The sequence below is a fragment of the Heterocephalus glaber genome, unplaced genomic scaffold (genome assembly GCF_053883595.1).
Source record: "Heterocephalus glaber isolate CG9 unplaced genomic scaffold, H.glaber_assembly_v1.0 deba00001097, whole genome shotgun sequence".
NCBI lineage: Eukaryota > Metazoa > Chordata > Mammalia > Rodentia > Bathyergidae > Heterocephalus > Heterocephalus glaber.
The window spans coordinates 3900095-3927507 of NW_028258191.1; the positions used below are offsets into that span (position 1 = coordinate 3900095).

Here is a 27413-nt window from a genome sequence, read left to right on the forward strand (position 1 = left end):
TCCAGTGGAACTAGCCTTTAGATCCAACTTGGCAGATTGCCTCCATCCTCCCTAGAGTTCTTCATAAACATACCGAGTCTCCTGGCAGCACTTTTCAAGCACAACATTGTTTCTACAATGTTAGATACCTAAGAACAGAAGATGACCACAAATTCAGTGCCTGTCACTCATAAGGAGCAAATGCAAACAACCATGAACTGCATGAACTGACCCCACACTAAGTTCCTCTGAGAACACTGGATCATAGGGAAGGGGTGGAATGTGTAAAGGGTTTCTGCCCTTCCACTCCCAGCCTCACATTATGAAGACACATTGCAGTTCTTTGGAAGCAAAGGACAAAAACTACAGTCAGAAACTCCACAAAGCCTGAGAAAGAGATCTCACTGCCTAAAAATTTAAGCCTACACACAGCGTCCTCCACCAGCAGAGTCCACCAAAGTACTGAGGATGTCTACAGTCCTTGAGGATGTCCTGGCTGAGAGGCCTCCAAGTTCTACACAGTGAGACCTTCAGAGAGAAACTAACTTAATTAACCATTCAGAAGAACACAAGAGAATTCCCAACAGCCACCAGGCCCTGAAACACCACATCTGCCATTTATTCCCAATGCTGTCATTTCCTACCTGTGGTGAACTAATTACACACAGTGGGAATTCTGGAGCTGCCAGTTTTAATGTTTATCTGCTGTTAACTTCATGTGTGACCTCAAAGATATGTCTCTAGTGCCTTTATTCCCTGTGCTATAAAACCAAGATAAGGAAGCAACATGCTTGACAAAGTGCCCTAACGTAACACTATAGTCATCGCTATCCTAGAGATGCTCACAGACAGTAATTAACATGTTTCTTTTACTAAGGCCTTTAAAGATAACTGGCAACATGTTATGAAAAAGCGTGGGATCTCAAATGATATTTCCTCTTTTTCTAAAACAGGTTTCAATGGCAAATGCTACCTCTAAAATTGTGGATAAAAGCAGTTTTGAGTGTGTTTCTGAATAAATCATTCCGTTTCATTCAAAAGGACATCTGTAGCCATAGTTCTAATGGTATAATATGGCTTAAAAGTAGAAAACATACTAGAAAACGTCACCTTAGATTTCCATAACTTTAACATTCAGCCCGGAAAACTTAGTTTAAGTAAGAAGAACGATTTTATTTCCTCACCAATGAATACTTTGCAACACCTAAAACAATGTTTTGGACACTTAATGACATAGTTTGTCCTGTTCTGTAAGAAAAGCTGGTTTCAAAATATTCTGTACGCAAAACAATCTCTATAATATGAATTTGTAAATCTATGTGGGCATAGAAAAAATATTCAGTATAGGTAGCCATTATATTCTGCATCTGTTAGGATACCAGCCCTTTTCTTATACATTTGAGTAAGACATATATTCATGCTATAACATATATTGATCATGTATATGCATTAATTTAATGTAGATTTCCCCAGTTTCTTGCATTTCATCTGTATGGAAGTTCTAAATTTTAAAATAGTCACATTTGTTCCTCTTTTCTTCAGGAGTTATTTCTTTAGCTTTAACCATGAAAGATGATATTCCTAACATATACTATAGTTCCTGCTAGTTTTTCTACAATTTGATTTGCAATATTCTGAAGTTTATTTTTTGAGATAGGGTATGTTTTCTGGGGTCTAAATTAATATGTTATTATGCCCAAACCCTTTGTTAAAATAATCTATTACATAACTCTTCCTTATCCTCCCATCTTATTTTGAAAAACTTCAACACACTTGAGCTATGTGTAATTGGGAAATTATTTCTTTCAATTTACTTTTTAATATAAAATACAAAAACCTCAAAGCAAAAGTCAAATATACATAATTTTTAGAAAAATTTTGGTGAGCATAAACAAATCAAATCATCAAATCATTTCCATTTCAGTGGGGAAATCAGTCAGGTAAGCAATAATTCCAGTTTAAATTCAGTTCTTCTTACTCGGTCGATGACTCTGAGGATGTAATTGTAGGGTTTGTAAGTATATGGTGGCTGAGTCACCAAGGACTGAATTTTCTGCTTATTTCATGGGGAGGGGCTACTTCTTGGGTGGCAATGTTATCCAAAGCCTAAAACAACTAGAAATAACACCTCTTGGCCTGAAAAAAAAATAAAAGAAAAGAAATAAAAGCAGAACAGTAGAAGAATTCATTGTTTAATTTGGTCAAGATTTAGAGACATCATTTTCACTCTATCGATTTTTCCTCTAGATGTATTACAAACCTGCCCTCCACAAGATGTACTATATAAATTTGCACTTGTTTTTAGGTCTTTAACGTCAGCATCTTGCCATTTCTATTAAGATAGAAGTTCCTGTTAAGCAAAGTCTACGTTTATTCAGGGAGGGAGGGAGGGAGGGAGGGAGGGAGGGCGTAGTGGGGAGAAAGGATGGCGTGGTAGCTTGTGCATTTGCAGCCACTTCCGTGCTGAGCTTGCCTACAGTGGACACTCAAGAAAAGCTGCTGACAGACCAACTATTTTAGATTTTAGCATTTCAGCCATAAATGACGCTTTAAAAAATATATATATGAAAATTTATGCACACACATTTTTAAATATATATAATATTTGAAAGCGTTCATATATCACTGAAAGAATTCATCTCCCTTATTGAGTAATATGGATAGATTTCCGCCATCAGTTCACACCCTAAAGCACAAAACATGATGATCTTTCTTTTCATTTGCATAGCTATGATTCATCATTATCCAGCCCTATATTTTTACTCAACAAAACAGCATTGCACCATTAAGATTTCAGCATGTCTCTTCTTGCAATGACTATTTTGAATTGTGCCTTTTAGAAGCAACCACTTTAAGGAAAAAAAAAATCATCACTAGCTAAAGTATCTACTTCACTTGATATTAGGATCCAAACTTTTCTGAGTTCTTTTTCTTGTTGCTTTTTTTGTGTCAGGAAGGAATGACTGCAGCCAGGAAGTTAATGGAGTCCTCAACCTTGTAACCCCCACTTTTAATCCCCATCCCCAATAAATGGACTACAAATAATATGTTCATCACCAATGCTACAGTTTATTCATCTTACATATGCCATTCATACCACTAAATGGTACGATGTTATTTCTAGTGTTGTGCTTGCTACCAAAAAGATTCTAGAATACATTTTCTTCTCATACCCTGAAAAACACTCAACTTAAGATTATGCTTAATTATTAAGTACAATTTTAGTAATATTGCTTAATTTTTCAATCTAAAAGTGACTGACTGGCCTTTTAGGAAATCTGTTTAATTTTATAATATATTTTTATTCTCATTATATAAAATAGAAAAGGATAACCAGCGAGAATGTCTTCCTTGTCCCTGCTTCTCTCTTTTCTTTGAGAAGAGTGGATACATTTGTCATGCAGCGTAAGGAGGCAGGGGAAGAAGAGATTATTTTACTTGTTGGCAAAGCAATCATACTTGACTCCTCCCATCCCTGTGCCTGACCTACTCCCAAGCCTGAAGGAGCCTAGGAGAACTGAGAGGTAGAGTTACACAGCGATAAACGCTAACCAGCTTCGTCTCACTGTCCTCTCAGCATTTGCCTAGGGCTGTCAGCTGGAAAGTCAGGTTCAACTCACCAGAGGCTCCCAGGGAGCCGAAAGCAAATGCCAAGAAGGAAAAAAAAAAAAAAGGAATCTCTTTTTGAACTGGGAAGGAAACATCTAAAAACATACATGTCTTAGTTCTTACTGTGTTGCTGTTAGAAAATACCTGAGGCTAGGTCATGTATAAAAATAGAGGTTTCTTTGGTTTACAATGCTAGTGCCTGGAAAGTCCAAACAGCATGGTGCCAGCATCTGGCAAGGACCCCCAGGCTGTACCACAACACAGTAGAGAAACCAAAAAGGGACCATTCTCATGGGAAAGAAACCAGCACATACAGTAGCTTCTCTCATGAAAACTAACCTGGTTCTTCAAGAACCACATTAATCCCTTCCAAAGGCAGTGCCCCATGACCCACTTGCCTTCCATTACAGTCATCTTCTTAAAGGTTCTACCCCCTTTCAGTACCATTACACTGGGGACCAAGCATCCAGAAGATGAACTTTTGAGGGACAAACCATACCCATATTATAGCAACATATAAGCAAGCACATATTTTATTACTATATTTAAACTTTAAACCCTTATCCTAACAGTTCACATCCACTGCAAACCATGTTCAAGAGCACAGTGCAGCCTGGTAAGCCTGTGAGAGCCACAGAGTGCCCTTGCAGCAATGCCTCTGCTCACCTCCAAGCTTTCTGTTTAGTAATACTAGAGGTTCTCATCCTTCCCATCTCATCCAGATTCAAACTCACATTGGCATGTTCTCCCTTGACATGAGCAATCTCTCCTAAAAGCTCTGGGAGGCCGGAAAATGAGCACCTTTGCTAGCCCCAAAGGTTCACATTAAGACAACTGCAGGAAGCTCACCAACTGAAGCCAGGCCCCTAGGATTCCAGCCTTGCCTCAAGGAAGTATGGACTTGCCCCTCAGGAAAGCTCTCTTGGAAGCTACAAAGCTGCAGAAATAAGAGCCACCAGATCCAGCCTGGGGCCCACATGCCTCGCCCTCCTTGTGCTAAGGTGTTTTGCTAAGTGACTTTGCATTTCCCCATCCCTCTATAAGGGAGCATTTTTAAGCACCTACCTCTTAATTCTCAGCTTGGCTGGCAGGAGGCTAGGCCTTAAGAAGCTTTCCAGGCTCCCTTTCACCCATTATGGCTCTGCCAATGCCTTGGGAAGTGCTGCCCCGTGGCTGCTGCCCTTAGCTTGGATCCCACGTTGGCAGATATGAGCACAAACTGCATCCCCAGCCAGGACTCAGCCAGGTTCAAGTAGCCCACAACTGTAGTAGCCATAATACCACCTCTCTGATTTAGAATACTTTTAGGCCACTGTCTTTTAGAGTATTCCTCATGCAGCATTACTCTGCCAGTGGTTAACTGATCCACAGTCTGAGGAGACTGCGCATAGAAAATATTATACGCCCTATCTCAGAAAAATAAGTGAATTTTACTATGTGCCCATTATTGTAAGAGCTTCCAGGGAATTTATTTAGTTATTCCTCACAAGCCTATGAAACAGACAAGATCTTCGTCCTACTTTAAAGACGAGGCCACAGAGACACAGTGAAGTAACTGGCCCATAGCTGAAAGGTGGTTCAAACCCTAGACACCTGAATTCAGAGTCCTTGCTCCTGTCTTCTATGATAAGTGGCCTTGCAGACCTCCTAGTCCACCCCACTTAAAATTTTCCTGTGGGTTCCTATGCTCGAAATATAAAATCCAAACTGACCGGCATAAAGTGGCACCCTAACTAGTACAGCATTCAAAGCTCTGCACACCCAGGTGCCTGCTTACTCCATCTAGCCACTCCTCACCCCCGGGCTGCTGCCACTGCACTGCCTCTTCCCGACCCCATCCTCCTCCTCCTTCCCCCTTCCTTCTGCTCCCTCCAGAGCTGCTCCAGCCACACTGAACCTACTCTTACCAGCTCCCTCCCATCTTTGTGCCTACTGTTCCCTCTGCCTGAACCCTCAAGGTCACCTGTGCCCCAGCAATACTCCCCAGCCAAGTGCACAGGGCCACCCATCCTGTGTTTGCCCAACCACCAGGAACTTCACAGAGCGAAGAAGATGGTGGAGGGTCCCCGTCTGCTCAGCCCTCTCCTGAGCCCAGCTGGGAGCCCCCTGAGGGCAAGGCCTGGCTCTCTTTCCCCTCTGCCAGCCCAGTGCTCAGCATGCTGCCCAGCCTCACGATGGGAATTTAGCAAAACTTGGCTAAATTGAAAAGCAATTGAAAAGAACAATGACATGATGGAGAAATGGATATGGAGACAAGAGATTTCAATTTTCATTTTTAAATAGCCAAGTCTTTAATGTTCTAATAAACATTAATTAAACTACTGAGGACCCTTGGGTCTGCAACTCTATATTCCTCAATTAGAATAGTTCTTCCATGCTGGTTTCCTCTGTAGGTCCTTCCCCTGAAGGCTCTTGTGTTCACCAGGGTGCCTTGGGGCCCATAACAAAAGGCACTATATTTCCTTGAAATGGCTGGGGGAATTGCAAGCCTCCTCCCTAAGCAGTCCCTCCTGGTGACACAAATTACATGTACTGTGCTTCCAAAAGAGATGGAAGAAAGTTTATGACAGAGGAAGGCACATTATTAATGAGTAAAAAAAGAATCCCAGGTCAGGAAACAGACAAAGACTTGACAAGGAATAGAAAAGACCTATTTAACAGGCGCTAGCAAGTGATTGAGGTGGAGGTCTGGCTCCCAGGAGCCAACAGGTGGCTGACGGGTGATTATTACTGTCTTAACCTCACAGGCTCCCATCAGAGGCTCAGGGCTCTTTGCCTGACAGCTCGTGCTGCAGACGAATGGCAAGGGCAGGAGCTGGAGTTTCTGGTTGCTTCCAACTCGCGGGTCTCCCAGGCTGCTTTCAATCTGGGACCAAGGGAAGGTGAGGCCTAAGTAAGAGGGCGATGGGCTGTCCCCAGAGGGAGACTGAGGCCCTCGAACACAGTCTCCGATCCCCAGTGACAGCTTCTCATAGTCATGCGTGGCATTTCTGCTGCCTTCCTGCAGTCACCTGAGAAAGAGCGGCAACCCCAGAATGACAGGTTCCCTGATCCCTTTCATGCAGACCTTGGACCAGATGTCAGAGTTACAGACAACTGGAACGTGTGGGATTGGGCCATCTGGTAGTTTTACTTCATTCAAGCAGAAACAGAGGTGCAGAAGAAGAAAATGAGGCTGCTCCCTTTTGGAACCTGGAGCCAGGACCTCAATTCTTGTTATGAGTCAACCTCTGAGATGGCTTGAGGGAGACTTGGGGACTGAAATGGCTTAAGAGAGTCGTGAGGGTGTGGTCAGGAAGTCAGGTATTTAGTCCAAACCTGTATTTTGCAGACATGAAAACTATGGTCCAGAAGGATAAAGTGATTCATCCAAGGTCACACAGAAGGTAGGAGGGCCAAGAACAGGACTTGGGCTGCTGGCTCCCACTCCCAGTGCTCTTCCCTCTATGGTGCCACTCCTGTGCTAGGAATGCCTCACACCCTTCCTTCTCTCCCTCTCCATTAGCAAGTACCAGGGCAACTCTGGAGCTTAGAGTTGGGTGAATAACTGGGGACAATGTGTTTAGGAGGCATTTTACACACATAATAGAGACCGCTCTGCCAAAACCACCAATCCGCCTCCTCCTGTCCCCACCGAAACTGACCCAGGGTAGTCAGGTCATCAGAGGCTTACAATGACCTGGAACTTTCTCAGGATCCTCTTCACAGTCTTTCTCCTCTGCTGCATTTCTTACAGCTCTGAAAAACACTGCCTGCAATGCTGTAATTCTTCAATCTGCTGGGCTCGTCCCTATAATGTATTTGTGTTTGGTTCTACAGTGCCATTTGCTTCACATTTTAATTTCATTTTATAAGTCTGCAAAGACAGAAGCCAACATTTCATTGTAGGGACTGGAAGAGACTTCACAAACCACTTACAAGGCTCAAACAGAGTAGTCATTTTTCTATTTTCCTTTCGGTAGAATTAGCTGCTGTCTCATTTGCAGTGCACAACACGAACCAGAAGGCATTCTGCAGCCTTACCTCAACCCCCTCCCATAATCAAAAGAAAAAATTCATTGTAATAAAAAAATGGGAAACTAGAACTTCAGATTTGTTGAAAAGTTAATTTAATTTGAAAGGTTTGTGGAGACAATTTCCTTTTGTAGCCTAAAACCAAACGATTTGCATTTCATTTATCAGTGGAACAATAAAAAGTAACTTGATAATATTTTTGTCACAATAATAAACACTATATAATAAAACTAGAATAAAGTATTTCTTTTTTTTTTTTTGGTACTGGGGATCAAACTTGGGACCTTGCGCTTGTGAGGCGGGCTCCGGAACCACTGAACTAAATCCCTGGCCCTAAAGTATTTCTTTTTAAACAGAGAAGTAGAAATGGAAGCACATGTACCATACAATTCTAAATTGAATTATTTAAAATAACTATGTAAGTTGTTTTAAGGTGTGACCTTTGTATTTAATTGCTTTTATAATATTACCTTCGGTTTTTTACTGCAAAGATGACTTAACAGTAAGCACACAGTTATGATTTTATATACAGCCTAGTTAATCCTCTCTGAATTGACAAGTTTAAAGTAGATGGAGTGTCCTCTTTACAAAGAACGTTGAATATGTAATTAAACAGAACAGGAAGCCTTTCCAAAGCTTTATGAGTAGCTGAGATTTGTGGATGGATAACGTCCTCCTCCTTGTCAGTTCCATGTCACAAGCATCTATTGGAAGGACAATGCTGAGCAGTCTTCATAGGCAAGGTGAAACAGGAATCCTAGACAAGTCATACTGAAGATGATCGTGTGGTTGGTGTTAGATTACCCAAGTCAGACACAACAAATGGAGCCAGGAATGGGATGTGCATGGATTGCCTGCCTATGGAGAATGTCGTGTGTGTGAGTGTGTGTGTGTGTGTGTATGTGTGCAATAAAACATTTCAGAGAACAAAGAGTTGCTGATGAGAGAATGGGAATTGTTAAATAAGGTAAAAGGTTTTTCCTATTGAAAAATGTGAAGCTAGATAAAAGGATTTCTAAGGCACTGGTTGTAAAATCTTTTGATTCTAGAGTATAGAAAGTAAATGTTCCAGCATTGAATTGAGACCCCAAAACCCTATGAAGCCCACATCTGTCACCTGTTTCTTTCTCACAGGTCACACTTTATTATTATTATTATTATTATTATTATTATTATTATTATTATTATTGGGAACCACATTCTGGAATTTTAACTTCCTAAGTGCCTGTGTTTCCCCCAGAAAGTCCACTACATGAGCACTTAGAGGTGCTGCGCTCAAGCCATCTTTGTGACCCCAGCCCAGTATCTTCAGCATATGTTGGGGATCTCAAAACATGCAAAACAAGATGGAAAAACTAGTACTTCATTTTTTATTTTTAAGTAACGAATACATCCATGATAGATAACATTAGTTAAATTCATTGGCACCTAGATGTTGCATTAATAGATTCTTCAACTAAAATACATATTTTCTAATAGCCACTATGTCAAGCCTCCCAAAGCACAAAACAAAAGGAAGTTTCATTCCTTCCCTATGGAGAATTATCTGATATTCCTAATGTATAAAAATGGTCATAGAAAAATAGCATACTTCACAGTGACCATCACACTAATTAGAATTATCAGACACAACAAGACAAAAATGTCTGTCTGTTCTCACCATTTCTATCCAATATTGCACTGTCTTTTCTGGCAAAGGCAATCAGGCAAGAATGATTAAATAAATAAATGGCATGTAGATTGGAAAGAAAGAAGTTAAAGTGCCTCCATTTGTCGATGGCATGATCTTGAACAGAGAAAAACCAAATAAATTCACTAAAAAAAAACTATTAGGGATAATCGATGAGTTCAGCAAGTTTTCAGAATACAAGATCAAAACACAAGAATTAACTGTATTTCTATGCACTACCAATGAACAAACCAAAAATAACACTGGCAACTTACCCTATATTGCATCAGAAAGAATAAAATGCTCAGGAATAAATTATTTATAGAAGATCATGACTTTTACACGGAAAATTACTAAACATAATTTAAAGGGATTAAAGAAGACCTGACTAATGGAATATTGCAAGTTCATAAATGGAAGATTTACTATTATTAAGATGAACTTGGAAACAGCCCAAATGCCCATCAACTGGAGACTGGATAAAGAAAATGTGGGGTTTTTTAATAAAATGGAGTACTACTCAGACATCAAAAATGAGAAATTAGAGACATTTATTGCTAAATGGATGCACATTGAGGTGATACTCTTAAGTGAAATAAACAAGACACACATGTGTAAATATCGAATAGTTTCTCTAGTGTGAGAAACTGAAAGTGTAAATAAGGACTAAAAGGTATAATAGATAATGTGAAATAGGAAGAAAAGGGGCAAAGGGGAAGGGGAAGTGGGAGGGGTAGGGGAAAGGAAAGAAGGGAATGGAATTATGAGAAAATTTAAAAATGGAAACAAAGTCTTTGTAAATAGGGAGGGATGGAGGGGTTGAAGGCAGGGCAGGGGAAGGGGGAAAAAATAAGAACCAAGAGAGTATGTAAAGGTGCATATCTCCAGTGATGAATGTCATTATATTGTACACCTAAAATGTACCAATAAAAGAATATACAAAAAAAAGATGAAAATATTCCTCAGAGTGATCTCCAAATTCAATGCAACCCCTATCAAAACCCCAGTTAGCTTTTCTTATAGAAATTAAGAAGCCAATTGTTAAGAAAATGCAAGGGATACAGAATAGCCAAAACAATACTGAAAAAGGAGAACAAAGTTGGAAGACTAATTATAGTATATTCAGTCAGTGGAATATGATCCAGCCATTAAAATTAAGTTTATGATATATTATTAATCACAAAAGGCAGTATACAAAACACAAGATGCAGTATGATCCTATTTTTAACCATATATATATATATATATATATATATATATATATGTATTCATGCTTCCACTTATAGAAAAATCACAGCTACTAGCCATAGGTGACTATTTCAATTTAAATTAAGTAGAATTAATCAAAATTAAAAATTCAGGTGTTCAAGTTGTATTTGCCACAAGTCAGTGCTCCATAACTTCATGAGGACAGTGGCTATTGTACTGACTGGAACAAAACGTCTCCATCAGCACAGAGTACCTACCAGGGAGGCTTATGAGTGTTTCTCATTTTCCTGTCTTTATGTTTATTTTCGTTTTTTATTATAAACATTTACAGTAAAATACTATTTTTTTAAGATTCAAGGTAAACTGAAATAGGGAAAGGGAAGTAAGAACAAACCCATGGGTGCAGGAGTCCTCCACTAGCACAGATCGGTCATGGCAGCATGGGGCCAATTCCCATTGTGTTCTTTGACCAGGCAGCACCTCTGAACCCACTGAGCTGGTGGTGGTAGAGAGGTGGGAGCAGCCCCAGGCAAGAAAGTCCTAATTCCCACTGTTCCCACTCAAAATTCAGAAGTTTCTCAAAACTAAACACTTCTTAAATTGTTGCATGTTTACTGGGTTACCACAGTGATAACATGACTGTCTGTTCTCTTGTCCAGATTTATAGCAGCTTTCTAGGAAAAAAGATATGCCAACCTCCTCACCAGGCCATATACAGAAGTTCTGTCTCCTGATATAGATTTAAAAAACAACAATCTTGACACTAGGAGAGGCTTGGGAAAAGAAGCATCTCAAACTCTAGGCAATAATATAGATTAGTTCATGCTTTCTGGGGGACAACATGGAAATATATATCCAAAAGCCTTAAAAATATTCTACCTCTTTATTCAATTATGTCACTTTTAGAAACTTATTGAAAGAAAATAATCACAGATGTGCTCAGAGATTTAGCTATAAGAATGTACATGACAGAGTTGTTTATAATAGCAAAAAGCCAAATTCAAGCTGAAAGTATAGCAACAAGATACATCCTCATGAAGAAATATACCATCCATTAAAAATAATGCTGTGCAGGAATATTTAATGGTATAGAAAATGTTTATGAATGTTAAATTTTAAAGATGAGTATTAATAAGGGTAAAAGGTATCATTTCATTTTTGTAATATACATAGTTAGATATATACACATATATACCCAGAATAAATTAGGATGATTATGATGAAGATATAACTTGTGAGTTTCCATGTAGTAGGAAAATATCTGGCTATGATGCTATTGTCACGTTTTCTATAATGAGTATATATTATCATAGTAGTAAGATAAAATAAAAACTATCATTTTTTTAAACGAAGATGAAATCATATTGAGAGGAAGTCTTTATACTTAGAATTTGAAATTAAATTATTACCACAATTGAGTATTCTTACATTTAGCTCCAGGCTTCCTAGCGTCAAGGCAAAAGGAGAAATACAAAGAATTATATAAATCTCTATGTTCATCAGCTCTTCCCAGGTAATAAGCTATCATTCTGGCACTAAATTTCAGAAGAAATACGGTTCTCAATAACACTCACACCTACCCAGTGGTATAGGCACAGCAATGGGTCACACACAGCCTTCATCTTGTAGTTGCTTAACTTGTGTAGTTCCCACACCTTGTTAAGGGAAAATAACACACAGAGTGCCTGATTTTTCCTACAGTGCACATCCATCCTTGTTTTCTACCACAGTAGAATAGTCCCAAAATGAATGAGGTGCTTTTAGCAGGACACCAATAATGCATATTTGGTTTTTCCCACAGCATTTTGATGGTGACATTGGTTTATTACAAATAAGCATATTCAGATTGCCTCATAGGTGAATCGAAAGAGTGCTGGATGTAGGACACTTCGAGAATATAATTCATCTGATTAAGTGCTCGCTGAGAAGACAGCATAGACACAATTAGGCTAGTGGGGTAGGGGTTTTGCTCCAAGACTTCATGGAAGTCACAAAGAAGCAGGGCTAAGGAGACTGGCCCTAAAATGGGGTCTGGCAAGCTGAACTTCACCATGACAAGAAACAGCTTCCAGAACACAGCTACTACATTTGTCAGAGTCAGGGCTCCTGAAGGACTTGGCCTGGGGGACCAGGGGAGTTAGTCTATTACTTTTTGTGGCATTTTCTATAGAAACAATCCAAATTAGATTTCCCTTTTGTACCTAACCTGAAGTTTTTCTCACTTTCTCCTGTAAATCCAAGACACTTCTAGAGAGAGTGAGTCATAGACCAGAGACTACTAAAAGAGCTCTTTTCTTCTTTAGAATCCTTCCTACTTCCAAGCACCTTCCACTCCACATAGCTGATGCCTGCTTACCTTAAAGGCCCCAATGGAGTCCTTCCTGATGACCTGTATGACCTTCCTCTCATCTGTGACCCCTAAGAGCGCTTACCTACGACATGACTCATTGACACTCATCTTGCATAATGTCGTTCCTCAAACAGGCCATAAGCTGAGAAATAGCACTGGGCCTCTCACCCAGCACACACATTAAACCAGCAAGACTATGAGAAGACTGGAAAGACCATTGGAGGGATCAACATTACACCAGATCCAAGAACCCTCTGAAGCACCAGGGGAACTATTCTTAAATCTTGGAAAGCTTGTCAAGTAGAAGATGGGCTGGACCAGCACTTTTCATACTGCACAAAGCAGCTTCTTGGTTTACTGTGACATCAATTTAGGCCTACAAGAGATAGTAAGAGTGAATGCTATTTCCTAAAATGCTTTTCATAGGCAAGCGTGCATGTGGGTGTGTGCACACACACACGTCCGCATGTATACAGACACATGTATTGAGTCATACAAATGGATTCTTTCAAATGGTTTGCAAGGCAATGAGTTAGATAAATTATTTGGTAGATTATAGAAGGACACACATTTCAATTCAATTCCGTAGAAGGAAAACGCCTCTAACAAGTAAAACTATCCCACAATGGAGTGTACTATTTTGAATGGTAGAGTTCCCAGCTCCTGAAAAATTTCAAGTAGTACCCAGGCCATAGATTGTCATGAAGGGCATTCATGTAAGCACTGTAAAGTTAAATGAGGACTCAAGTTTCTTCCCCATTCTGTGAGATCATCAGTTTGATCACTAGCAATTCATTACCACTGAGGACTCAATTAGGGGAGAAACAATTCCACCAGGTGAATGTATACAGCCTGAAATTTCATTTGGCCACTTACGTTGGAATTGCACCTCTGTGAAAGGAAAGATTGTGTGTGATACTTAGACCAAGTGTCCTCAGCCTACAATCACCTGGGGGGCTTATAAAAGCCACCCACGCCTCAGTCTCGACATACATCAACTGAGCTAGTGGGACTCAAACTTTGCATTTTATTTTAATGCTTCCCAAGTAAGGGTTGAGAACCACTGATTTTATATGTATGAGTTGTGTGATGACATTTTATAGAAAATAGAGGGAAGGAAAATAATACTAAGGTTTTACGAGAAGATCATAAAAAGAAAGAGCTTAAAAACAAGAAATCAAAGCTTTTAATTTCTGCTCAGTATATAAAGAGCTAAAAAGAGCGTTGCTCCTGTTACGGCTTCTATCTAAATGTCCCTCCAAAGCCTCCTGCACTCATAGGCAGGGCTTTTTGGAGCTGGCTAGATCTAGGGTGTGTGATACTGGAGTTAAGAATTATGGTACTGCATTAGCCCACTGAATGGTTTAGCACAATTCTGGGTATGGATAATGGGAAAGCTCATCCTAGATGTGGGTGGCACCACCCAAAAGGCTTATAGCCTTGATGGAATAAAAGAGAAAGGGAGGCCCGCTGCTTTGCCTGCCTGCTGCTATTTACTGCTTTGCTGCCTCCTGCCTGCTTTGCCGCCTCCTGCCTGCTTTGCCATGGACTTTTTCTCCTCAGTGATGCCCTTCTGCCATGCCACCCTGCCTTGGAGCCAGCCAACTATGGACTAAAACCTCTACAAACTGTGAGCTGCAATAAACCTCTCCTCCTTTAACTTTGAGTGTCAGGTATTTTGTCTCAGGAATGAGAAAAGTAATTTAGACAAAAGCCACAAACTGCAAATTCATAATTTTTTTAGATCCATTAAACTGGGGATGCAGAAGAACACATTAACCCAAACTCTAAGGAGAAAAACTACCTACAGGAAGAGGCAAGATATGAGCATTTGTTCACCTGAGGCAGATGCATCTCCACTAGCGAACAAGAGTAAGAAATTACAGTAGAATACCAGAGGGAAAACCAAAAGTATATGGACATAGACCATCTGCAGCGCACAGAAGAATGAAGACCTACGGTTGACAGTGGAGTAGACACTGACAAAAGCCTTTTAGCAAAACAGCCCCAATCTTAAACACAAGGCATCCCTAGAAAAATCTGAAGTCTGCGGTGCATTGAGGTAACGGTAACAACAAATCTTATATCTAGTTCAACACTTGAGTAAACTGATCTAGTGCCACACTAAATCCATAGTAGAAAAAGAAAGGCATACCTGTTTCCAGCCATAACATTATTTAACTGTCTCTAATGTACCCCCAAAATGTCTAGTTCTCAACAAAAAAGCTACAGAGCACTTAAAAGCAAGAAAAAGCTATGCTGATAAGAGAAACAGCAATAAACAGAACTAAACTCAGACTTGTCCAGATGTTGAAGCCATGAGACACCAAATTTTAAATAATTTATAAAACAGCCCAGTGGAAAGAAAGAGTAGTGGCAAAATCATCCAGTGGACCCAGAGTTTTCTTATTGGAAGGTTTTTAACTATAAACCTTATTTCTTTAATTAATATAGGACTAGTCAGACAATCTGTTCCTTGTTGAGTTTTGGTATTTTGCATTTTTCAAGGAATTGGTTGTCAAATTTATGGACATATAAATGTTAAAGTCTCCACCTATAAATATAGATTTTTAAATTTCTCCTTTCTATCGCTTTTTGCTTCAAATATTTTGAATGTATATATACTACCTGTTATTAAGTCCATCCACATTTGAGACTGTTAATGTCTTCTTGGAGAACTGATCCTTTTCTTATCATGTAATATTCCTCTTTGTTCCTTGTTCTGGAATCTATGTTAGATTTTAATAGTACAGCTATTTTGGTTAGTGATTGCATTGTATATCTTTTTCTATTTTTTTCAGCCTGTGTATGTATGTATATTTTGGTGTGCTGCTTGTAGACAGCATATAGTTGAGTCTCATTTTTTTAACCAATCTGAAAATATATTTTAATTAGCATTAAAGTATTCAGATTTACTGTGATATTGATATGGCTCAATTAAAATCTGTTCTTGCTAGCTGTTTTCTACTTGCTCCATTTCAGTAGAACTTTTTGTAGATACTGGAAGCTGATTTCACAATTCATATGGAAAAGTTAAGAAACTAGATGAGTCATAACAATTTTGGAAAATAATAACATTGAATGACTTACATTACTTGCTTTTAAAACTTAGAAGAAGACAGTGTGAAGGCAGAATAGTATTGACACTGAGTAGGCTGATAGATCAACGGAATAGAACCAAGGATTCCAGACTAAATGAACCTTACATTTATGGCTAACTGGTTTGTGACAAAAGCATCAGGAGAATTCAATGAAGAAATGATGGTGTTTTCAACAACTGGTGTTACAACTTGTCCTTTCATTGCCCCGCCCCCAAATCCTTCTCCTATTCTTTACACCTTACACAAAAATTAGCTCAAAATTGATCAGAGAACAAAAAGTAAATATAAAACTATGAAACTTCTAGAAGAAAACATGGAAATTTTTAAAGATTTTTGGTTAGGCAATGAATTCTTAAATACAAAAACAAAATCTTGATCTACTTTTTTTTAATTTGCTCTGAGACTGACACTGTTAGGGGAATAAAAATAAGGCAGAGACTACAAGCAATTGTTATTAAAATCACATTTTTGACAAAAGATGTGTATCTAGATTATACAAAATACCTTCAAAAGTTAACAAGGAAACAAACCCAACAAAAATAGCTAATCAAAATTACCTCTGTATAGCATTACTATACTGTAAATTTTTATTTGGATTTATATATTTTTCTAGTCAATTATGGAGCCAAACATAACTTCTCAATAATTTTCATTTGTATTTTATTGTTTAACCGTGGAATTAGATTTTCCATCTTTTAACATCTGGTGTACTTTATACCGAAAACCTTATTTTTTTTTCTCACTCAGAAGATAAATTTCGTATACATCAATCGTAAAGAGATGTCTTTTTCTACTAAATAATACTAATCCTTTAAACACCCCAAAATGTGACAATTTTCTACGGCATTATGATTTATTTTCTTACTTTTTAAATAATGAACTCAGAGTATGAATGACCACATATACTTCCCCTTTCTTCTACTGCCCAAACCAAACAATCCTGGAACAAAATTATGGAAAGAATTGTCCTACAATTCCCTTTGCTCATATGTCTTCACTTATTTCTCATCGCCTGGTACCGTGTTTTCGAAAGTTGTTGTAGGAACAATTTAAGGTATTTAAAAAAAAAACAGCATGAAAGAAATCCTATTAGATCAAGTTATTCAATACTTAACCCACTTCTTCCAAATGAATATCTGTCTTTTTTTCCCAGATATCTCCTTAGACCACATCTCTCTGTTAGATACAAGAGATTTCCAGCATTGTGTCCGGTTATTTCGCACAACTGCTCTCTGCTCTTAACCCATCTCTTTTTTTCACTGTAGTACTTCTCACTGAAACATGAGACAAGACCTAAATAAGCACATCTCCTTCTGATGGCTGTGAGTTCCACAAGAGCAGGGACTTTGCCATTCTTAAGTACTCTTTGGGCATTCCAGGACCTAAAACAGTGCCTGTCACGCGCAGTTGCTCAGTAAATATCTGTGGATGAATGGCTGCCTTCCCCGGCTTATCGCTCCTCCTCATTCCTGTCCTTCCTCCAGTGGTTCTAGCCAGCCAATGGCAGGACTGCTGATGAATCAGCAAATATGCTGCCCTTCACCCCTTCTTGCTTCCATGAGCAGCTAGCAGGCCTTTTTGCCAATTTCTATGTGAAGTAGATATCGAGGGGAGGGGATTGTGAAAAGTAGCCCTGGTTGTTCAACTGAACATCAAATGTCCACCCATATCCGCACGGTCAAGCGGAAACAAAGAGCAGCCGCCACTCACTTCAGGCTTCTCCTGTAAACAGGCTAAAGAAATAGCTTTAAATCAGCACATTTCCCACTAAACGCTAACTAAAGGCCAGTTCCCTACTAAATACAACCTAAAGCAGTCATTCACTCAACGCAAGTCAGGAAAATTGTTTTCTAGTCCAGGATCTACTACTAACTGCATCTTCACCAAGTCCCAGCCTGTTAGTTAGAAGACAGGTAAGAATACTGAAACGAAGCCATGATTTTAAACAAGGGAGTGTTTGCAGGAGGAAGACTGGGGCAGGCTCTGGGGAAGAGAGCGCAGTGAAAGGCCCAGCAGAATCATCTATAAGGCTTTTCAACTACACACGGCCCTCCTGAAACTACCCCCAAGAATAACTGCCACAGGGCCAGGGATTTAGCTCAGTGGTTCCGCTGCCTGCTTCACAGGCGCAAGGTCCCGAGTTTGATCCCAGATACCAAAAAATAAATAAATAAATAACCACCACAGTGAGCCACTGTTGCCATTACTAAGGGGAGTATGGGAAACTTAGAAAACTCTTTCAGGGTCTCAAGTGAAAGGTCTTTGATGACTGGGACCAAAATTTACATTTCTTAGTAAACCCCACAGTGGAATCAACATTAGAGTATTCCTAACCCTATTTGTTGTTTCAACCTCAGCTCCTTCTGTCCTCAGCCACACCTTAGACTTTTCCTATTGTACTGCCGTTCCCAGATTCCTTATATATGCTCCCCCTTTTGTCATCTGTCACCACCTGCGGGAGACATGGTTGGCTGCCTACCTAACAGTGCATGGGCAGTTTCCCCCCCTCCTTGCTCACAGAATTCTGATTGTGTTCACCACCTTCTGCAGCTCTAGAAGACTCTTTGGCCTAAACAATCAAAGCCACCTTCCTCTCCTTTGCTAGTAACTGGTTTAGGATGGGCTTGTGACATAGGCCAACACAGGAAACTTCTGAGAAGATTTGCCTTCTCCCATCCAGAAGAAGAACGAGAAGCAAGGTTCTGTCTTCCCTTTCTGTTTTTTGATGCTATTATGTAAAATCAGAAGAAAGCTCCACTCACACTGTGCAGGGCAGAGAAAATTAAGAGAATTTTCTGGAATGCAACCAAGAGTTGTGACTACTCTGAACCATTTATCCCCAAATAACTTAAGTGAGACAGTAAGGTAACCTATACAATGTCACGTACATCAGAAAATTCCCTTACTGATAACCTACCACATGGCCTGGAAAGTCCCTCAATTTCTTCTCCTAAATCATCCCTACTCACCTCCTGCTTAGAGCTCAACTGTGGCTTCCTTAGGAGGTCCTTTCTGTGTCCCCAGACAGATACACAGTCCCAGACATTGTCATCTGCACATTTGTTTTTCCAGCTAGACTGTGAGCTTCTCAAAAGCAAGCACTTTCACCCTCAGTAGGGACCCTGACACATGCCTGGCATTTACTAAATGTGCAATAGATGAATGAATGAGTGAATGAATGAATGAACAACAAAACCATGAATGAAAAGATGAACACATAGGGTGTCTCCCATGCCTTGGATGAAGACCACATTGAGAGGTCAAGGAACCCTACACTCTACTCCGTACTTCTCTTAAGTGTTGCTGTACAAAGGCAGCGATGTCGCAATAAACATGTCCTATTTTTTGTCTGCCCAGAATTCAGACTTCCCATTGGAAACTGAACCCCACCCTCAATCCCCTGTAGTTGAGGTGAGACTGTTACAGTGGCTGGATTGAGCTCGCAGGTGCAGAAGACGCTTGGGTAAGATACCCGCTCCTATTGTGGGAACCCACTCCCGGTCTGCTGAGATGGCTCAGCCCTGGCTTTGGCCCAGCTATAAGGATGGAGGAAATAGAAGATCTCTCTCTCTCTCTCTCTCTCTCCCTCCCTCCCTCCCTCCTTCCTTCCCTCTCCTTCCTTCTATCCTTTCCTCCCTCCACCAAGAGCAGACAAGCCTAAATATGAGGTGTCAGCGCTGGTTGTCATTTCATCCTAAGAACCACTCAACACAGAGGGAAAAAGTGAACTAACCCTGGAATTTTACATGAGCCCCTGGATCTAGCTATGCCAGAAACTAAAACCCAGTCTTTATGTGCCTCAGTCAGTGCCTACATTGCATAAGCCTACAGTATTTTCAAGGGACCAAAGCCCAACCCAAAGAAAAGAACTCTTACAGGGCTGGTAACAGTGAGAGCGGGCTGATAACACCCTTCCGCCTGCTGGACCCACACACTGGCCCTCTCAATGTGAGCGGCCTAGACCAGGCGCGGCCATGGGCAAAGAAGGCCCATCCAGCGCAATACACCCCACCCAGCAGTTTCCCTCTTTCAGGCTGCTAACCTAAGCCTCCCGGATATGCCTTCCGTTCACAAAAGGGATCTCGGGGCAGCATGAAATGCTACATAAATGCATGGAGGGAAAGAAACAGAGAGAACTGTCATCAAGGGCGTGCTTACGTACCTTATAACTGTCACCCAATTTGAGGTCATCTTAATGATTATAATACCTGTTTACTTCTGAGGAAACTCCGGCTCTGAGAAGTTAAGTAATCTACTCAAGGTCACAGAGCTAATAACTCATGGAAACAACATTCTAGGCTGTTTCCACTTCGTGTCACTCTGATGCCCAGGCCCTGGGAGATGGACTGCACCCCTCGCCACCAGCTCATCCCAAAGCTCAGGACACACAGACGTCCCGCCTCACCATCCAAGGCCCCTGGAGTTAGAGCAGCGCCGCAGACGCAGTTGTTCAGAAGCTGCAGTCACTGACCGATGTGTTCGTGGATTATCTAGCCCCAGAAGGAACGAGCCAGGCAGCGGGGGCAGCGGCAGCCCCGTGGGCCCCGGGGGAAGCGCCACAGAGGGAAGCCGGGGGCTCGCCTGCTCGGGGCCCCGCGATCGGCCTGGACCCTCCCGCCGGGCTCCTCGCTCTCCGCAGTACTTTGCTTCCCAGCCTCTCCTCTGCCCGCTGGCACCGCCCGAGTCTCTGGGCCAGGCGCCCGGGGCTCTCAAAGGCACGCGCGACTCCCGCCCCGCAGGGTCCCCGTCCCTGCCCCATCCAGACGGGTGCTGGCAGCTGCACGCCCCGGGGCGGCAGTGGCACCCAGACCCTCCCTGCTCGCGGCGGCGGGCGAGCTCCGGGCTCCCGCGGGCTCCCGACGCCCACCTGCCCCGGCCGCTGTGCCGGCCCCGCTCACCTGGCGCTCGGCGCCCGCGGACCCCTCCGCGTCCTCGCCCGGCTCCGGCCTCGGCTCCCCGTCCGCCCGCCCGCCCGCCCGCCCGGGGCCGGCGCTGGCTGCAGCCGCGCGGGGCGGGGCGCGGCTCCTCCCCGCCCCGGGCCACCCGGGCGCCCGGAGTGGACCCGGCTGGGATGGGGCAGCCCCGCCCGCCTGCGCAGGAGCCACCCCGGGCTCGGCTCTGAGGGAGAAGCGCGGGCGCTCGGCGAGGCTGGCGGGAGGCCCGGGGACGGCGTGGCGGGGACCCCCGGGACCGGGGCGGTCAGGGCTGCGGAGGCGGCCAGGCGCCCGTTCCCTCCGAGCCTGGCCGGCTCAGAAAACGAACACGGAGCCGTGCGTCGGAGCCGATCGCACAGGCAGAGGGGTAAAAACTCCCTGCTTTGTGGTCCCGGAGAGCCGAGACCCTCGGGAGGCAAAATGACGGGGCCGAGGGTGTGGGTGAGTTAGTTTGGAACCGGAAGGATTCGGGCCTTTTTGGACCATTCCTCCCTGCCCTTCCGCACCTCACCCACTCCTTACATGACTCCTCCATCTTTTAGAAAATAATGGCTCTAAAGTATAAATAAGGTGATTTCAGGTAATGCTGTCCACTGCCGGACTGCTGGACGGGGCCCCGGGACGGGCAGGAAGCTTGCCGGTCCAAATGGTCTCCAGACCCAAAGGAAGCCAGAAAGCAGGTGTTCAGTCAAACCCGGAAGAGCAGCCTAGGTGTGGCCGGTCTCTGGGTCCAGCCTCAGTCCGTACGCGTCTCACCAATGGAGAGCCTAGAGCCGAGCTGCTGGCGCCTTCAGGCCACCCTTCCTCTTCGCTGCTCTCCCCCACAGCACAGCCAGCAGGACACATTTGTAAAGGGTCAAGCAAATCCTTTACTTTGGCAGCTGTCACACATAAGGGATCTCTGACCAGAACGCTGTCCTGCCAGCCGTGCACTGGTGGGAACATAGCCCAGGGTTTGGGCTTCGAACTCAAGATCCCACAGTTTGGTAGCAAAGCCGAGCCCAGAGCCTGTATCTGCTTCTCCAAAGAGAGTAGAGTGGCCTGGGATCCTGAGGTGCTGCCGAGCCTGAGGTGCAGCTGGAAAACTCAGTTTCTGCAGAAAACTGCAAAACGGGTGTGGATTTTGTCCTCTACTGAGACCTCTGTCCCTAGTTTTTCCAGGTGTCTCAGATCCAGCTTGGCCTAAGGAGCTAGCACTTACTGAGGGCCCTGACAGTTTCAAGCACACACACACACACACACACACACACACACACACACACACACACGAGGTGATGTCGTGCTCTTCCTCACGCACTGATTTTATTTTTGCACTTATTAAAGAAATCCATTCCAAGCACACTATGGGAAACTCTGTAGTTTTAAAGTTGCCAAGGAGAACATTCCTTCTAATAACTGCTTCGGGACACTTCCCTGACTACAGATTAAACCTCCAGACCAAAATCGATGCTGTCTGCTAAGGTGATGTGAGGGCCAAGTGGGCTGCCGCACCTCTCCTTGTCATGGCCCAGCGCTTTGAAGGCCCGGACCCATCTTTCATCTGTGGGTCCTGCGTAGGTGTCAGATCTAACACCTCGTGTTGTCCGTCTGGCCACGTCCCACTAGGCAAGGCCGCCCTGGAAAACGTTACAGGGGCTGCTCCACCCGGGTGTGCCCGACCACAGCTGCATCTCCCTCCAGGGAGTAGGGAGCGGCGTCCCAAGGTGGGGCTGTGGTAGGGCCTGCCCTTTGGGAGCAGCAGGTGGGCCAGAGCAAGGGAACAGCTCTTGAACTCACCACATGAAGTGGCCCCAGCGTTTTTGATGTGTTGGTTTCTGTCAGTGGAGCCTTCCGTCCCTGTGATTTAGGGCACTCTTGCTCTGTGTGTGAGCTTGGTTGCAGCAGCTTGGTAGTGATTAGGTGATACCACTCAGGAAGACCTGAGAGTCACCAGGAAGGCACAGGTGCTGCCCTGACGTGTTCTCTCTTCCCCTCCCTCCCCTCCTCTTCCCTCCCTTCACTCCTTCTTCCTCTCCTCTTCCTTTTCCTCCTTCTTCCTCCCTCCTCCTCCTGCTGCAGCTGCTGCTTTTCTTCTCTTTCTCCTTCTCCTCGTCTTCTTCCTTCTGTCTCTGTCTCTCTCTCCCTTGCTTGAGTAGCCTTGAGGTTGTTCCTCAATAGTGCATTTTCCCACTTGGACAACAAGCAGCCACAAAATCTCTGGTCTGTACTTGAAGTTCTTTGCACGTATCTGAAATTGGAAGGTCTGCTACTGCTGTGAGGTTAAGCTTTTGAGCAACTGTAGAAAGCAACTACTCAGTAACAGTACTCTAACCAGCTTTATTGGTGACTCAGGTTGCCAATGTGTGATGGACACTAGAAATAGGGGCAAAACCACTGAGGGACTTAAGACTCTAAGATGAATTAATTAATTCTTACAAACAACTGTGTTTATTACTATTTCCTGCTGGTGCCTCAGAAAATGATATTTTGAACTAGGAAATCTCTATCTCTACTTCTCTGGTAGGACGATGAAAAAGAAATTGTCCAAAGAGAAAAAAATTCCTAGGCTTCAGAAAATATTTACCTTCCTAATTTTTCTTGCCTTTACTTAAGACTCAATGTGCACATTAATGTTGTATATTATTTTTAAGCACATTTTTCAAAGAGATAATTTACATAACGGTCCTGGCACACAGTCGCTGCTCAATAAATTATGACTGACGAGAGTGGTATAGGAAAATACCCAGAAACATTAGGACTAGAAATAGTCATGAACTCAGGTAAGCAAAAGTGATCACCACTTCATTAGGCAACACAGAATTTAAGCTCACTAGCAATGGAATCAAGGCATTTGGGTTCAGCTACAGCCACTACTGAGGAAGCCTGTTAATCTCTTCATCCTTCCGGTTCCTCATCTATAAAATGTAGTAAACCTGGTTTATCATTAAATGGCTGGGAGATGCAACTAGAATAATAACTGACCTGTAGTGACGGGCTGCTTTCCTCCAGGCATGCTTCTAAAGGCTTAGACTCTCAGAGAGTTCCCCTTAAGAATAGGAATTCTCAATCAAGGAGCCCATATTTTGCAGCTGGATTCAGTAGTCTTTGTCTGCAGACATTTTTCCTAAGACAACACCCACAGCTTTTAGATTTGCAAAGAGATTGACTCTCAAGAATAGTTAGGAGTCACTGCCTTCCAGACTTAGCCAGAGGTTATGGATCAGGAAGACTTGTTGGAGAGCAGGCAGTACAGGCCACAGTTTCCAAATATCTGGGGAGAGGATCTCCCATGGGTCGCTGAGGACAGAGATCTCTCAGAAAATCCCAGTGCAGAAGAGCAGTTTCCTCCAGGGCTTCCTGCCTATGGGCAAGCCAGGGAAACTGAGCCCACCCAACCTGAGCAGTCAGGACCGCTCAAAGCAGCTTCCATTCCACATCTGAACAGGAGCCTCTGTGCCTCTAAGTCAAGCTGTCACCCTACCTGAACACAGGAAGGGAAATGTCACTCCATCCCACAACCCTGGTTTATACAGGGTCACCCTTAAAACAAAATCAGTCTTCACTAAAGAGGAAAATAAAAAGTATGGCCACATCTGGTTTAGCCCTTTAAATTTCAAAACAGTCTAGACCTTTCTTGATTGGGATTGTTGATAACTTCACTCCAGGCAGGGAGTAGGACCCTACACGTACACAGACACACACACTCTGATTGCATTTAGCATCACTGTTTGAACAGCTGAGTCTATTCAGCTAACATGTTCAAGCAACATTCTACAAAAATGTAGGTGCTGTGTCCCACTTCCTAAAGCCTCGGGCTGATGAGACACTGTCAGGGAACTTCACAGGGGCTTTCTGTCTAGTGCCATTGAGTTGTGTGACCCCCACAACGGGAACCTCTTCTTTCCAGGCAGAAGCTGAGTCTGCCCCGAGAACAGGGCAGGCAGCCACCGCCCAGAGACTGGTTATCAAAGTAATGTTTTGGGCTGGGGATTTAGCTCAGTGGTTCCGGCAACGGCCTCACAAGCACAAGGTCCCGAGTTCAATCCCCGGTTTAAAAAAAAAAAGTGATGTTTCAGGAACACCCAGAAACATCAGCTCAAGAATGACCAGACAAAACTCCAGGATAAAGGCTTACTGCGTTGTGAAACTCTCCATGTGTACCAAGGCAAGGATGTGTGTGTTTCTCTAGGTTTTTGATGTTCACCAATCACAGGGTCCTGATGTAGCAAAAGTTGAAATAACTTTCCCAGAGTATGTTGAGTGCACATATCACGTCCTAAGCCACCAAGCAGAATTTCCAAGGTGGCACAGTGCAGTGACTCCATTTCCCTGAGAAGAACACTATAAAAAGATGCAGGTGGCCTGCTCAGATCTGGGCTTGACCTTAAGGCTGGGCAGCAAATCAACTTCTCCATATTTATCCCCCAGAATTATTCTCTATACTCATGGGGTCTAGGGGACAGTGTGAATTTGCTTGGCTGTTTAAAATGCATCAGCTGGGAGTGTCCTTGTCCTCTTGGGTTTTGCAGCAAGCCCTGAAGTATGAGCTACCAATTTATGGTCTGCTCACAAAAGTGCTGGCTACAAAAATGTCCAAATGTCTTTTGGTGGGTTTGTTTTTGTTTTTGCAATGCTGGGATCAAACTCAGGACCTCACATACACTACATAAACACTCAACCACTAAGCTACTTCCCCACACCCTGACTCTGTATTTCTATATCTGGGCAAGAAATTCTTGATTGTCCCAATTTACCTCTGATTTTCAAAGGTAATGCAGACATATTTACCATCCTTTTAATTTGGTAAGTATTGTTTCTCCACACAAATATGGGGAAAATTCTTCGTGTAAAATCAAAGTCCTAGCTATTACCGCTCACACTCCAGGCAGAGCCCTTACTCGGGACCTTGGCACCTAGGTCCCTTTCTGTGTGCAACGTTCTCCAGACTTTACATAGCTGGCTTTCTCGATCATAGAGACCTTCCCTAGCTACCCACTTGAAAGAATCCTGATTATTTTCCTTGCAGCATTCAAATGTACTAAATCATTTGAGAAAGTGATCTTGTTTATAATTTGCCTTTAAGGGAAAGAAGGAATTTGCCTCTGCCTTTATTATTCACCATCTCCCTCGCTCTGCTGAGTACAAGGTAGGTGCTCAAATATTTGTTGAAAGAATGAATGAGTGCTCACCTTTTCACAGAGGGCTTTGAGGGCATCACCTGCAGATTTCCACTGCTCCTGTATTAGGAAGCTTAGATTGAGGAGTAAGCTCTGATAGCTCCTTCGAGGGAAGGATTTGAGCTTAGTCTCTCTCCATGCTCCTCGGCAGCCACATCACCATGGGACAGTGTTGTCCTCTGATTAAGAACAGTTCTGTCCCTCTGGTAGACCCTAAAGCCAGTTCCGCCACCTCCTAGCTCTGTGATGTTGGGTAGGTCACCTAACCTTGCCATGCCTCAGTTTCTTCATTTGTGTATGGAGAATAACAGTACCTCTCATCTATTCCCTGTACAAGATTCCAGGATGCACATAAAGCATCAGCTATTACTGTGAGCCAGGCAGGATACTAAGTGATTTATGTCACCGAACGGTTAGGTTGTTTGAGGCAGTTGGGTCATGAAGGGAAGATTGGAAGATTCTGGAACTCCAGTCTAAAAACTGCCAAGGTCCACTCTTGGTCACAGGGTTGCTGTCACATAATACACACCCGACAAATGACTGTGCCAAAATATTCGAATATCAATACTTGATGTAATTGTGACAGAAAGGCTTCCAGTGCCATTGATCTTTTGCATGACTTACAGGTTCAAACTTTGCAGGCCAAGAGCTGGTGTAGGACTGAACTCTGAGTGTTCTGGGGGACAGGGTGTTTTAGATTCAGACTCTGCTGACAGCATGCGTGGCCATGGCATAAGGGACACCATTTGACCTCACTGGCAATCACCAGATGATTCTCAACATCCCTCTTTTATTCTTTCCTTCTATTGACTATCAGATAAGTCTCAATGATTTCTCTTTTATGCTACGGATTGTTGATGTGCTCTTTATTTCTCTAAGAACTCAATTTATTTGCTCAATATTGTACAGTGAAGGCCACTCTGGAAGGCACTATATATTTACAATTTATAGGGTAAATTGGGAGTGGCATGTGATAGCAGCTCCCAGCCATACTTTGGGATGGACTTGCAGAGATCTGTAACACAAGGAACCTGAGCTTTAGGGCCAAAATGAACAATGTGACCTCAGACAGGCTTCTTTACCTCCTTGGATTTGTGGTTTCTCACACATTTATGATCTGAAGGGAGACAGTGCATATCAAGCAGAGGTCATGATCACAGTCATCTTGTGTTTAAGGGCAGCAGCCCTCAGGCAGAGGACAGAGCCCACCTGCATAATGTCGAGCCCCTGCCTGAGGTCTGCAGTGGTAGGAGGAGAGCTTTCAGATACCTGGGCCTGTTATAGAAAACAATCTTGTTTCCAGATGCCAGCAGAGCTGAGTGTGCTTTTGTGTACTGCTTGGCTAAATGACTCCTGAGTATCTTTAATCTCCCTTTGGGGAACTTGCTAAGC

The 27413-nt window shown here is 42.9% G+C and overlaps 1 protein-coding gene across 6 annotated transcripts in view; it reads right to left on the reverse strand.

Annotated features, from left to right (window-relative positions):
* Lypd6b (LY6/PLAUR domain containing 6B) overlaps positions 1–20943 on the reverse strand; it is a 237976-nt gene extending 217033 nt beyond the window's left edge. Inside the window, exon 1 of one of the 6 annotated variants that reach the window (XM_004869994.3) lies at positions 20830–20943. The gene's annotated coding sequence lies outside the window, so the exon portion shown is untranslated. The remainder of the gene's footprint in view (positions 1–20829) is intronic. The other 5 variants (XM_087210064.1, XM_087210063.1, XM_087210060.1 and 2 more) reach the window with 5 other exon arrangements.
* Positions 20944–27413: the final 6470 nt, after the last annotated feature.